This window comes from Periplaneta americana, chromosome 13 (genome assembly GCF_040183065.1).
Source record: "Periplaneta americana isolate PAMFEO1 chromosome 13, P.americana_PAMFEO1_priV1, whole genome shotgun sequence".
NCBI classification, from domain to species: domain Eukaryota; kingdom Metazoa; phylum Arthropoda; class Insecta; order Blattodea; family Blattidae; genus Periplaneta; species Periplaneta americana.
Genome location: NC_091129.1, coordinates 69,261,775 through 69,270,166, shown reverse-complemented (window position 1 = coordinate 69,270,166; position 8,392 = coordinate 69,261,775). Strand labels below are relative to the sequence as shown.

Here is an 8,392-nt window from a genome sequence, read left to right as displayed (position 1 = left end):
CTGGCCTAGGGACGAGTGAGTTTGCCTGCTCGAAACCTGGGTAGGCTACACAGAGAACCTTAGTGTGGTCAGCCTCTGTGGGTTCGGGGATACGACACTGGAGGATTAGCGCAATAGACCTTAACAGGTCGCAGTGCTGGGCCATAGTGCTTCCCTCCGTAAATTCCATTCCATTCCATACTTTCATCAGATGAGGAAGTAATAAATTTACTGCACATGAAAGATAAGCAAATCAGGCTTTCAGCTATAACTTCCTGTAAAGTTGATTTGAATAACTTCGAGGGAAAAATTGTTCCGGGGCCGGGTATTGAAATTATTCAAATCAACTTTACAGGGAGTTATACCTGATTGCTTAATTTGCATAATACTCGTCACTGTTCGTTAACAGAAAACCACAATTTAAGTCACACAGAGTTAGTGTGCACTCAATGTTGGTTGCTTGACTGTTGTCAGCCCACTTTTATTTCTGTGGATATAGAGAGAAAAATTGGATCGGTGTCTAGTAGAGTTCCCTGATAGCTCAGTAGGTAGAGCGTTGGTGATTTTAAGCAAACGTCCCAGGATCGTTACCCGGCCCCGGAACAATTTTTCCCTCGAATTTATTCATGAAAGATAACTTTGTTCAAAAATGCATATCGATATAGGTAACAAAGATGTGACGGAACTCACTATTATTTTGTTCTCACGTCTTAGTAGCAGACGTAATCCCGATGATTGTGAAGGAGTCTGTTAGGAAAGGGCTAATTAAGAATATCAATATTCTACAGACTTTTATGCGTAACAATAACGACTAATGCACCTGTACAAATGTTCTACAATAAGGGTTCTCAAACTTTTATTTTCCGAATACCACTAATTCAGTGTCCTGAGACTCAAGCACCACCTACAGAAAAAATGTATGGATTTGCCATAAATTGAAGTAATCTTCACAATAAAACATGTATTGGCTTTAGGGATTACAAACTAATGGGAGGCATATCTTTGATTTGATGACCTAGGTTTTTAACGCCAGGAACAGCTTCTAAAAGTTTTAATCTCAGGTCATGTATAATTAAAAAAAAATTCTTAAAAAATTACTAATGAAGGAAAGCTATTTTCATATAAATATGTCCTAATGAAATGCAAAAATATTTGTACTACATTATTTTATAGACAATAATGGCTACTCCGTCTGTCTTTGAATTATTTTCTTAGGAAAAGAACTCTGAAAGAACAAATATTTGAAAGAGAGCTTTTTTCACTGGTAAAAAAGAATTTTTTTAAACAGACTTTCTGAAAACAACCTAGCTCCAGAACATTGTTCTCAAATCATGACCAGACAGCGGATTTTCGGTCCCTACACAGCAACAATGCGTCACATCCCTAGCTTACGGAAGCATCATAGAATGAGTTCAATGACCTCCCTGCAACTGACGTACCTACACCTAACATTCATATCGTGACCCAAAATCTGCTATCTGATGATGACTGTGCTCCTGTATACAGCCGCCAACACTTCAGAATTGAGACTAATATCATTATTCTCAACAAAACTTTTAACATAAGCAAAAATCGATATTTTTATTTCTGGTTTTACTTGGTTATTTAACGACGCTGTATCAAGTAGTGGGTTATTTGGCGTCGATGGAATTGGTGATAGCGAGATGGAACGTGGCGAGATGTGGCCGAGGATTCGCCATAGATTTCCTGCCTTACGGTTGAGGAAATCAAGGAAAGAAAACCAACCAGGTAATCAACCTAAGCGGGAATCAAACCCACGCCCGAGAGCAATTTCAGATCGGCAGGCAAACGCGCTGCCGTCTTCGCTACGCCGATGGCTGATATTTATTTCTTGTGATTAATGGAATCATATAAACTGGGGGAAGAAGAAGAAGAAAAACATTGTAGCCAACACTAAAATATTGAGAAACCAAGAGGAGTAGAAATAGAAGAGAGGGGGTCAATCGTATCTATTCCCTGTTAATCGCTGTTAATTCTATGGCACTGCCACGATGAGCGCTAACATCGCCTCTTACCAACATTCCGTCACTGATTTTAGACTCTTGGAAATGGAGAATGAACTTGCTTGCTCTTGGTTTAAGTTGTTAGTCCTGGAACAATTTCTTGCCGTATTTCAAGAACTGAAGAAGAAGACATATTGAATTTTCTTGCCTAGGCGAGGGAAGGATGGCCGGACGAATTAAATGCGAATATCCATACTGCGGAAGTAAGAAGAGTAGTCACCACTCGAAATGTTTCTTCAAAATACCTGGGATAGTGAGAGGTGAGTTTTCATTTACAATATATAGCAATGTTATCACTTATAACTAATTTGATATACTTGTAAATTTTGCTAGCCACGTGCATCATTTTAAATTATATAGGTTAGGTTATCAGATATTAATTCATTCACACATATACAGAATTTGTAACATCTAGTTACATATTAACAGACTTTTATTATTATTTCTATTGATAGAATATATATATATATATATATATATATATATAGAAGATGCATTTTTTGTTTTTATTTTCGAAGCTTTTTATACAGTGCAGGAGAAACTTTGCTGTTTTGCGCACCACACACGGGAGAAAAAAAGTTATTTCAAACACTGAATATAACCAATAAAATTGCAGCAAACCACGTCGTGTCGTGTGCAGCTTGGTACCGGAGTTTCAATATTCCAATAGAAAAAAGTAGAGTAATAGACCCTTTCCTTGAATATTCCCCGCGTGGTATTATTACTTGAGACCTTTACATATTTATAACATTTATTATAAAAATAATAGTAATATTTATAATAATAAATTGCAATAATAATAATAATAATAATAATAATAATAATAATAATAATAATAATAATAATAATAATAATACAAGTCTACTTATGATATAATTAAATGTTATATAGGCTATACTGTATATGTGTATGAAATTACCGTAAGCACAGGAACGTGACTTCGTGGCACTTTATAAAATCACTCTAATAGCCTATAAAGTGAAAGGGAACAGCTGCAGTGAGCTATGATGATGTAGCTTATACTTAAACCATTTTATGACATATTTTATTCACCTATATTTTATTTTATTTTTTGTTTCGCCTACATTGTATTTTTACAAATGTCTTTAAATACGAATTTTTTCCTGGACCAAAATTAGGCCTACAATAGAAATGATTAGTATTTTAACGTGAAGCTGACTGGAGGAGTTTATTTTAATTTTTCTTGGTTCTCAAAGTGATTTTATTAAGTGCCATGAAATGGTTTTCCTGTGCTCATAATTTATATTTATTTTACATTTTATTTCAATTTTTTTCAGATGCAAGGCATGCCTAGAAGCATTGGGCATATAAGATCTGATGGTTAAAGAGCCCAACAAACTGCACAACAGCTTTCGGGAGCCATACCTTGCAAAGTTGAAGCTATCTCCAATGGTCAAGGTAACTTACTTAAGTAACTGCAAGCCTTTTATATTATGAAATTTCAGTGCTTCATATCTATACCTATAAATTCTGTCGTAATTGCAAATTGTGAATGAATGCATAAAGAAAAGCCATTCACACAAATAGTGAAGTATCAGGCTAAGTAGATCCCATAATTAAAGCTTTGGGGCGAATAATGGTCTGTATTGCAATCTGATAACTGGGCAGGAGGAACGAAAATGTTACATCGTCATTCCACTCATAAATAATTTACTATTGGACGGGCAACATACACCGTTATTCCATCAATATGTTTTGTACACTAAGCAAAGTATAGATTGTGTGTTACTGAAAGTCATATTACACATCGGAGAAATTTGTAACATTATGAACAGAATAATAATGAAGACAATGACAAACACAGTTTTTAAATGTTGACTATAAGAGAGTAACACATTTTAAACAGTTCCTTTCTGACATCAAGAGCAAGCTGTGAGCACATCTTGAAAGAATTTCCGCAAATCTGTTCCTGAAACGAAATAACTTGATAACATTCTAAGATAAAGTATAATGGCAAAAATTGTAACATAAACCATTATTCGGCCCAACGTTTCAATTGTAACCTCTATCCTTGGTGGTACAGGACTACTTACTCTTGCTGTCAGTTTCATAATTGTAACCTTTTGGTTGTTTTATTTTGTACGGGTAGAAACAGAAGACCCCCGCCAGAGAGGCTGGTGACCCCCCAAGAGAGGAGAGGCAGTGAGAAGAGGCTGGGGAGCCCCCAAGAATGCAAACCACGGCCACACCGATAGTAACACTGAAGAGGAGGAACATTTGCAGTCTTCGAGTACAACTGCATCATCTGAGAGGAAGAGTCCTCAAGACCACACAGAGAGATCTGAAGATTGACATTGCCCTTGCAACTTTAAGGAAGAAGGTTCCCGGGCCATTATATGAATTGGTAAAAAATTGTGTCTCCTCAAATGCAAGGTATGTACAGAGAGTTCGGTGGCCACCGGAATTGAAACCAAAGGCTCTTAATATTTATTTACAGAGCCCAAGTGCCTATAGAATGATTAGGAAGTTATTAAATGTCCCTTCTAAGGCTACATTGCTTAGAGTTTTGCGAAAGTATACCACTGATGTTGGTTTTAGTGACAAATTATTCGACATATTAAGGAATGCCTGTAGTAAGATGACTCACACTGACAAAGTAGGTCGCCTTATGTGGGATGAAATGTCTTTAAAAGCAGTGTTGACAAGCAATAAATGTCTGCAGCAACTAAATGGCTTAATGTCTGTGTTGCACTATTGAACATATACCAGGAGTAGCAGAATTTGCTAAGAAGTAATTCATTACCTGCTTGTAATAAAGACATAGACCACTCACCATAGACACAAGCATCTGATTTGGAGGTTTACCTGACAAGTGTTTTTCAAATCTTTGAAACCCATCAACAAAATCATCATTATTGTTACAAGCCAAGCTGATTTTAGTGGTATTTCATCGCATATGAGACAGCATAGCTCATCTATGTCACTCATTTTGTCACAATCATATTTTAGCTTATCCAGTATTTTCTCACAAAACCCAACATCATTTGTATATAAGGCAAACTTTTGTAGAAGAGTGGCTTTACAAGGAATACTCAATTTTCTAACAATTCTGTTTCACTTGTACTGTGTAAGTAGATATTAAGGGCTTTACATTTGAATTCTGTTAACCAGGGACATTCCTGTACAAATCATGAACCAGAGGATTGTCTGCAGGATTGTATATGTAAAATAATGTTAACATTACTTTTCAAATACAACTTTATCTTCGCTGGCACTCCTCTTCTTCATGTCAACGAGAACTGCAGATGTGAGAAGTTTTGCACCTAATGTGCTTGTGAAATTGGATGCAGAAAAGTGATGTGCACATTTACCGGTACTGATACTGTGGTATTGTGGCCAAATGAGTATGTTTTCTTTGTGTATTTTTGATTTAAGATTTTGCATGTTTAATTTTAGTTGCTATTTATTGCTATTTTGTATTGTTCTTGTATTTTTGTTACATTATGTTTCTTGTTATGATTTGGTATTTTTCTCAAACAAAAGGAACCTAAATTAACTACAATGCGAAGTAACTCAAGGCAATAATATTTTTTTTTCTTGAAATAACATCATAATATCAAACACAGGACCGATGTTGTTGGCATATTTCAACAAAGCCTGTGAAATGTACTGTAGACTCTATTTACCATAATCGCAATGTTGGAACATAAAGTTATTATATTCTGCACTAGCATTTAGAATATTTTCATATTAAATGACAAATTATGCCATTGAGGAAATAAATGCAGTAGTAGGTGCTACATATACGTTGGAATTCTTAAACCTGTACAACTTAACTGAAATCAACAAATGCTGAGTTTTTGGCAATAAACCCATTAACTCTCTTACTCTACTCTCTAATATTCCCCACAGGCAGCTTAAAATTTCATGTTGAAGTTTACAGACAAACTGGCATAATGTCATTAAATATTAATTTTTATTGTTTTAATTTTATGTTTATCATGTACTGTGTATGATTTTATTTCTTCAGTTTGTTATATTTGTGTTTCTCAGAGAAATGGAACTTAAATTAACTAACTACAACACTAATGTTCGTAATGTTTGAACACAAAGTTACACTAGTGAATACAATATTTTCCAATATTCCCCACATATAGTCCAAAATGTAATGTAGAAGTTCATGAACAAACTGACATAATGTCATTAAGTGTTAATCTTAAAAAAAATAGTTGTGCATGATTGCCTTCAATGTAACCAGAAGACTTTACACATTATACCTACTTATTTGGAGACAATAAGAACACAGCATTGTAGATTCCAATTTCTACTAAGGGTGATTTGAAATTATTTTCCTTACAACACAATAATAACTAATGGTAGTATATCAGAAAATATCAGAAAATTAAGCGGTTAGCTGACTTCAAAGAGCAGAGATTACTTCATTAATAAATATGTAGAGTGTTAAGAATGTTTAGGTATGATTTTTTTCTTTGTGTAACATTTACTACTATGTTGTTAATATTATATAGTACCTATCGTGAGCTCACGATCTTTTCTCTATTACAGTAAAACATCAAACAGTTAATTTCAATAAAGATCTTTGTGTTTATGTACAAAATGAAATATTGTTAATAAATAAATCTGATACATTCCAACATAACAGATTTGCTTGGTCATGTCTAAATCATTTCCAATTTCACAGTCAATTTCCTACCTCTACTACTCTACTTCATGAGATATCTCGTTCTGAAAACATTTATGGTATTGTAATTTACAAAAAAAGGTTTCTGGCTAAAAAAAAAAAAAAAAAAAAAAAAGGAATTGTAATAGGGATGGTTACATTTCAAACATTCATGTTAATATGAATGTAACGGGGATGTGCAAAGAAGTATTTTAAAATTCCCGCTATTTCCGGTGCAGGAAGTTGTTTGAAAATACCGCCATTTTTGTGCAAGTGGCGCTCCACTGCTAGTAAAAAGAAGCTTCTTGACAGATTACACTTAATCCGCCTCTTGAGCCCCTCTCTTCTATTCTACTCCTCTTGTGAGAAACTGATGATTGGTCTAATCACATACAAACAAAAATTGGTTATTTTTACAAATTTAAAGGCATAGCACCTAACTTCCGAGTACCACTAGTGTTACGCGTACTACAATTTTGAGGATCCTGCACTAAATAGAGTAAATGTATTTTAGCTTAACGCGACCAGACTGTTCTACGTAGCAAATGAACCAATTATACGAATCTGAGAAACAAATAGGAAAATAATGAAGAAAGGCGTTTACTTTTTTCCAGCACACTGAAAAATGAGATACAAAGTAACAAACAACGCGTTTTGAGATAACTAAAAATAACTGAAATGTGTTGCCAATTGTGGATTTAAAACATAAAAAAATACATACTACTCTTTGACATGCTTAACATTATAACAGTACCCATTTCTTTCAGTGAACTTTCCATTTGTCTAGAGAAAATCAAAACTCGAGTGGAATTTAATTTAATATTTCAACTTAATCAGTTATTGGCATAGGTTATTACTTGAATATTTCTTACGTTAACTTAATAAATTACTCGAAAGATTATTATCAAATATTGGTTAAAGTATTGTTTCTTTTTCTCAGTTATTTGTTCTAAAAATATGAAAACTTTTTAATAGTTTATTCATATAATATAAGACAGTTACATTCCATAATTACATTTTTGTTTTTACATTTGCAATGAAAATATGTTCTAGGAGTTGCATTATTGCAGATTATTGGTTAATAGCGCGTACTTGACATTTTGCAAGATTGTAGAAAATAGTTTAATCATGATTAAGGTGTTTATAAAGATTTTTTTAATATCATGGAACTTACCTCTCTTATGAGGACAGTGAAGGGAGCGAAGTCAATTTGATTATGAGGCATTACTAAATTTTAGAATGTAACATCACCTTTCAATACAGTAAACATATACCACACATTTCAAGAAGCTACCTCAGATACTTGAAAGTAGTTGTTACCCCTATCACAAAAAATCTTCTGTATTCTCTGACAGCATGTCTGAAAGATAAGAGGCGCATCCAGAAAGTAAGTTTCCCTATTTAAAAAAAAAAGAACACACACTTTCAGGAAAGCATTTCTTGGCAACAGGTACAGCAATTTTTCAGCTATTTTTCAACATAGCCACCATCAGAATTGAGACACTTGTCGTATCGTGGGATCAACTTTTGCATCCCTCTGTCGTAGAATTCTGCCGCCTGTGAATGGAACCAGCGTGTGACAGACGTCTTCAGCTCTTCGTCGTTGCCAAAACGCTCACCGGAGGCAGGAATTTCTTGAGGTGCAAGAAAACGTGGAAATCGCTGGGAGCAAGATCAGGACTGTAGGGTGAATGATCAAACAACTGCCAGCCAAATTCCGTCAAAACAGCTGCTGTGCGCCGAGCCG

At 34.6% G+C, this 8,392-nt stretch overlaps 1 long non-coding RNA gene across 1 annotated transcript; it reads left to right on the top strand.

The window, feature by feature from the left end:
- Nucleotides 1–1,916: 1,916 nt before the first annotated feature.
- On the top strand, nucleotides 1,917–6,649 carry LOC138712019 (uncharacterized). The gene is made up of 3 exons (XR_011335583.1): nucleotides 1,917–2,263; nucleotides 3,302–3,422; nucleotides 4,114–6,649. It is a non-coding gene; the product is annotated as an uncharacterized lncRNA (long non-coding RNA).
- The last annotated feature ends 1,743 nt before the right edge of the window (nucleotides 6,650–8,392 follow it).